Source organism: Telopea speciosissima, chromosome 4 (genome assembly GCF_018873765.1).
Source record: "Telopea speciosissima isolate NSW1024214 ecotype Mountain lineage chromosome 4, Tspe_v1, whole genome shotgun sequence".
NCBI lineage: Eukaryota > Viridiplantae > Streptophyta > Magnoliopsida > Proteales > Proteaceae > Telopea > Telopea speciosissima.
In genome coordinates, this window is record NC_057919.1 from 18,085,361 (window position 1) to 18,091,360 (window position 6,000).

Genomic DNA, 6,000 nt, shown 5'->3' on the forward strand with positions numbered 1-6,000 from the left:
AGCCCTATAAGCAAGAGTTATACAGACTAATACACTACAACCCAAACCTCAGAAAATGTATAATGATCGAATTATATGAATATATCTTGAACAGAATAGATTTCCGCCCAGTAGCAGTTGCTCACATCAAAAAGCAAATGGACAAGTAGAAGTGTTGTACGGAACACTGCTAGCGGGGATCAAGAGTAGATTGGACAAAGCAAAAGAAAGATGGGTGGAAGAGATACCGAGCGTGCAGTGGACGTACCGAACCACTGTGAGAACTCTAACCTGGGAAAGCCCGTTCCGGCTGGCATACGGAACCGAAGCGCTCACTCCCGTAGAGGTCAGAGCCTCATCATATATAGTACTCAGCTTCGATGAGAAAACATATGAAGACGGACTAAGGGCAAATCTTGACTTCCTCGACAAAGTAAAAAAGAACGCGCTACTCCGGAATACCATGTACCAATAAAGGACGGCGAAGTACTATAACTCAAGGGTAAAAAGAAAGGCATTTTTGTCAAGGAGACCTCGTCCTCGGGAAGGCAATTGCATCCTAACCAAGGCAGCAAGGAAAACTAGCTACCAATTGGGAGGGGCCGTACATAATCTCCAAACAAATCCGCCTAGGTACGCATTGCTTGCAGGCTCCGGGGGGCAAGAAGATACCAAGACCGTGGAACTCCGAGAACTTGAAGAAATTTTTTCAGTAAAAGTGACAAGTATTTTGTTCAGCTTGGCTCAGACTTCGCCTAGTTTTCGTTCAATTCCGGCCTCGGCTTTAATGTTCGGATCAGTTCAAAAATTTGTTTGAAAATTCAACGTCAATAAAATGAGATTCTTCTCCACCCCTGAGTTTGTTTCAAGCCTATCATGCACTAAGTCATAAGACCATCCTCATAGATTGACCGACGCTGAAGACCGACCCTCACAGGTCGTCAACCAAGTTATAAGACCTATCCTCATAGATTGGCTGACGCCGAAGACCGACCCTCATAGGTCGGCAACCAAGTCATAAGACCAATCCTCATAGATTGGCGGATGCCGAAGACAGACCCTCATAGGTCGGCAACAAGGTCATAAGACCAGCCCTCGTAGGCTGGCTGACCCTTAAGACTAGCCCTTACGAGTTAGCTACATTCCAACTATAAAACCGAGCTTGGCAGCCGAGCCGATCAATAAAGGTTAAAAGAAAATTAACTAAGGCATGGAGCTCGGCCAAGAGATCCGGCTCGGTACAATGCTCCTAGGCTAAAGTTGATCACGACGACTGAGCCGACCGCTAAGGTTGGAAGGAAATTAGCTTAGGCATCAAACTCGGCTGAGCGATTGGACTCGGTACTCGGACACGAGAACCGTGCTAGCAAATCGATAAAAAGAAGCGGCCGGACATAATCACTTAGACCAATTTTGCAAGAAAAGATCATTTCATTAATTAAAGTCGACGGCTCGGTATTGTACATTTGAAAAGCTAGTGGCTCGGCTCGGTATATTAAAAAAAAAAAAAGGGGGGTATAAAAGATTGTTCTTAAAACCCCGAGCACGGGGACATTAGCAAAAAAAGAAAAAAGAGGGAACTTCAAAGAGTGGGGGCGTCCTGGGGGTCCTCGGCTAGGAGGTCCTTTGGGTCTTCAAACAGGATGGGCGGCTCTACCAGGGGGTCGACCTCGGTGGGAGCAGCCTAGAGAACTTCGACCCCGTCCTCCTCTCCTAAGTCCTCGACCACGATGGCTGCGTCTTCATCCAACTGGGATAGGTTCAGATCAGGGTAGGCGGCCCTCAGCTCGGTCAGAAGCTCGGGTTGACCGTCATCGTAACCAGCCGAATAGGAGGGCTTCTGCAAGCTGTGGCACACCTCCGCTAAGTCCTCCGACTGGAGGTACTCCCCCCACGGCTTCGCTCCGAGCATTGACCAGGTCGGACTCTGCCTTCTTGCTCGGCCTTCATAGTTCGTACCTCGTTCTCGGTCTAGACTCGAAACTAGTCCATCTTGGCTCGGAGGGTGCCGAGGTCAGGCTCGGCTTTCTTTCTCTTCCCCTTCTCCTGTCGGAGCGCCTGAATGGCCTCCTTCCACGCCGCCGCGGCCTGGGCCTTGAGAGAGGCGTTATCCGAAACAACTGCCTCGAGCCGAAGAGCGGCCTCGAGCGCCTTAGATAAACTCTGGGACAGAAGACCGAAGCAAACGTCAGAGCGCTGAGCACAAAAAATAATAATTGTTGGCATAAAGGGGAAGAACTCACCATAGCCACATCTTGGAACAGCGTGGACACGACCTTGGCGTCACTCTGGTCTGAGAGGAGCCTTGTCGACTGGAAGACGGCCATCGTCGAGCCACTCCCGAGCGTGAGCGGCCGAGGTCAGAGCCGAGTCCCCCTGAAAGAGACACTAGACGGGTCTGATCGGGAGATTGCTGGACGAGGCCCTCCCCAAGGCTAGGCCGGACACTCCCGAGGCCGAGGACACCCCGGGGGGATTGATGCCCTTGACGTTGAAGGACAGCTTGGGGCGCTTTGGGTCCTTCGGCGGGCTTAGATCGCCCTTCTCCCTCCTCTTCTCCTCTTTCTTCGGTGGGCTCAGTTCGCCCTTGTTCTTATCGGCCTCGAGGCCGACCACCGTGTCCTTGGGGCTCGGCGCGGCCAACTCCTTGCCCTTCTTAGCCTTGGAGGGCCCTGCTTTCGCCTCGGCCTTCTCGGCCGCCTTCTTCCTCTCCTTCTCTTTCTTCGTTGGGCTCAGCTCGCCCTTATTCTTCTCGGCCTCAAGGCCGACCACCGTGTCCTTGGGGCTTGGCGCGGCCAACGCCTTGCTCTTCCCAGCCTTGGAGGCCCCTGGTTTCGCCTTGGCCTTCTCGGCCGCCTTCTTCCTCCTCTCCTCCTCGAGCTTGGCCTTCAACCAAGCCGAGTCGAGCTGGGGGATGTTGCCGACCACTGGAAGAAAGAGAAGAAAAGTTAGGTTACATAACAGAAAAATAACAAGTATCTAAGCTCGGCTTGGATTCCCTACCCGGGGTCAACCTTCACAATTGGAGAAACTCCTTCAGGAGCTGCTAAACATCATAGGGTGTCTGTCGAAGAATTTGGTCGTACGAGGTCTGGTCGTACTCGTTCAAAGGCGACACCCAGTTGACATAGCTCAACTTGATCCTTGCACTCTATTCGGAAGGGACAGTTCGGGATGGTGGCGAAGAAGAACCGAGGCTTCCAGTGCTTGTTGGTGGTCGGCACCTGGGCCAGGTATTTGTGCAAGTTTAGGGCCGAGCACAGAAGTGCTCGGCGGGTGAAGTAGTACCACCCGTTGTCTCGGTACCTCTTTGAATACCAGAGCCAAGAGAAGAGGTTTACCAAAGCGGCCTGACACATCCTGCCGAAGAAGTGGAAGCCGTACATCAGCAGCACGCGTTCGGGGGTCAATTGCCCGGGCGATTGATGGAAGTGATCCAAGATCTGGTCCACCGGGCCGAGCACTAGGAACCAGAAGTCGTACTTGATGGTGATCTCGTACTGCGCCACCTCAACGGGGACGCGGGGCTCGAAGTTGGATATCCTCGGGGATCACGTACATCTCCCTCAAAGTCGGAGCTCGGACTCGGTGTCCGTGGCTCTCAACCGAGGCGACACTTCCTTCGGCGGGTTCTGGGACGTCCGGAGAAGAGTCGACCGAACTGATCTCATCATCAGAAGATTTCTCTTCGTCTGACTCTTCGTCTTCCCCCGAAAACGATCCCGAACTCTCAGCATGGACCTCGCGGATGGGCTGAGCCCGATGGCTGGATTCTAGGGGCAGAGGAGCTTCGGCACTGTAGTTCGGACGGGTAGCCACCACTTCGGGCTCGTCTGAGCTCGAGCCCAGAAGATCTACTAAGGGAAAGAGTGGAGAGCTCTCGGCTAGAACTCACATTGTCTCGCACCCTGGCAAGAACTTCGCCTTCGGAGCCAATACCAACTAACATGTCGAAAGAAGAAGACTTGCTAGTTGGAGGAGGTTGGGGCGACGAGCTGAACACTTGGAAGAGCTTAACGCAAGAGAAGGTTAAGCACTTGGAAGATCCGAAGACTCTGAGTTAGCCGAGCACTTTGAAGATTTGAACAGGAACAAATGAAAGAAGACCTTCACTATTTATTGTCACCGAATCGCTGAGATCCAACGGCCGAGGGAAAGCTAAGAAGATCTAACGGTCCAGATCAGGAGACGGTTCCAATTCCCAAGCACCATCATTATGCCGAGTGACGTGTCACTGACAACATTAATTTCAAAGTTCGTACGAAACGTCAAATCGTCGTTGAGAAAGGACTCGGATTCGGCCTCAGGACGAAGTGATCAAGATGCCGAAGACCGTACTCACTAAAATCGAGCCGAGCCTAGATGAGTGGGGGCCTGTGATGAGTCAAAGAACCCCCCTTGTACAGAAGGTGAGACGTGGACTTACCCAAGCTGAACTCGGGCACTGAGCCAAGCAGACCATGCGATGCTAGGCAACGAAGAAGGATGATCACCCCATTCGCCGAAGTGGCCGGGCACCGTGGCCAAATGCTGTTCAGCCACACGGCCTAGGATCACCGATGAAGAGTGCCGGGCTGGGCACCCATTTGGCCGGACCCCCTAAAGAGCCCGCTGAGCCGAGCATCTTGCCGAGGGTCTGCACACCCGACACCTGAGCTGAGCACGAAGCCGAGCATCAAGGGCACGACCATCCCAGGCCGAGGCCTCTCCAGAGGCGGTTACTACGTCTCGCCCAAGATCACGGAGCCACGTCGCCATATCCCGACAGTCACGGGATACGAATCGGACTGCAATCCAGTGACGAAATCGAATCACGCTCCAATAAGGACTCTTACCTTATTAAGAGTCCGACTCCGCGAATAACTCTCATCTTTGCTCCACATGGAAGAGCCCAACCAAAAATGGACTCTTACCATACAAGCATGGTACTAAATCGCGCGATATATCAGCGAAATTTCGCCATATTTTGGAAATTTCGCCAAGACCGAAACGAAATGCACATATGAAGTGAAAAAGTACCAAATTTCGGTCGAAATTTCGGATATATCGACATATTTTGGTTAAAAACTGATATATCAGCGAAATATTGCAAAAAACCAGATTTCTCACTTAAAGGTCACGTGACCATGGGCATATATACCATATATATCGACCGAGACCTCCAAAGCTCTTATTTCTTCTTCTTCTTTCCTCATTTCTTCTCTTCTCTTTGAATTTCTTCCACTCTTTAAGCATTAATCTTTATAGTTTTCGACGCATTATCGCCGGAAACACGTCGGAGCCTCATCCAAGCACATCCTCCAAAGCTTTGACACTTTGTGTATTGCCTATTAATGGACTATTGAGCTATTGAGTATTAAGTTATTGACTATTGAGTCATTGATTATTATGGAGTTTATGAGAATATGATGTATGAATTATGTCTTATGAGTTTTAATTAGTTTGTTTAAATTTCTTTTATGTCTTTAATTGCCTAATCAATGTGTATTTAACTATTTATACATTAGGGTCGGCGACCGTATACCGTGAATCGAGGGTGCAAGCCCAAAACACCACTTTGAGTTCATTTTTTTTGCAATTTTATGGTTTAAATGTGTTTATTTAGCTTAAATAAGGGTGTCCATGAAGTATCAGGCCTAGATATGGCCAATACCCACCGAGATGGACTCCCAAAATATTGCAGAAAAAATGCAATATTTCGGCAAAATTTCGCCAAATTTCGGAAAATTCGGATATCTCGGCAGGCCCGAGATACCGATATATCCCGAGATATTGAACTATGCATACAAGGACTCTTCCGGCTGCCTCAACTCGTCCTATAAATACCCAGGTATAGAGCTCTAACGCTCATTTCACTTTTCACTAAGTTGAAACGCTGTTGCACCGGAGACCTAACTTAAGCATCATAGATTCCTTGGTTGGAGCCACACCGGCTCTCCTGCGCTCACTCGGTTTTTGTAGGCTAATCCTCGGGCGAACCGGGCGACGAAGGTTTTCATACGCAACAAAAGGTATAAGAAA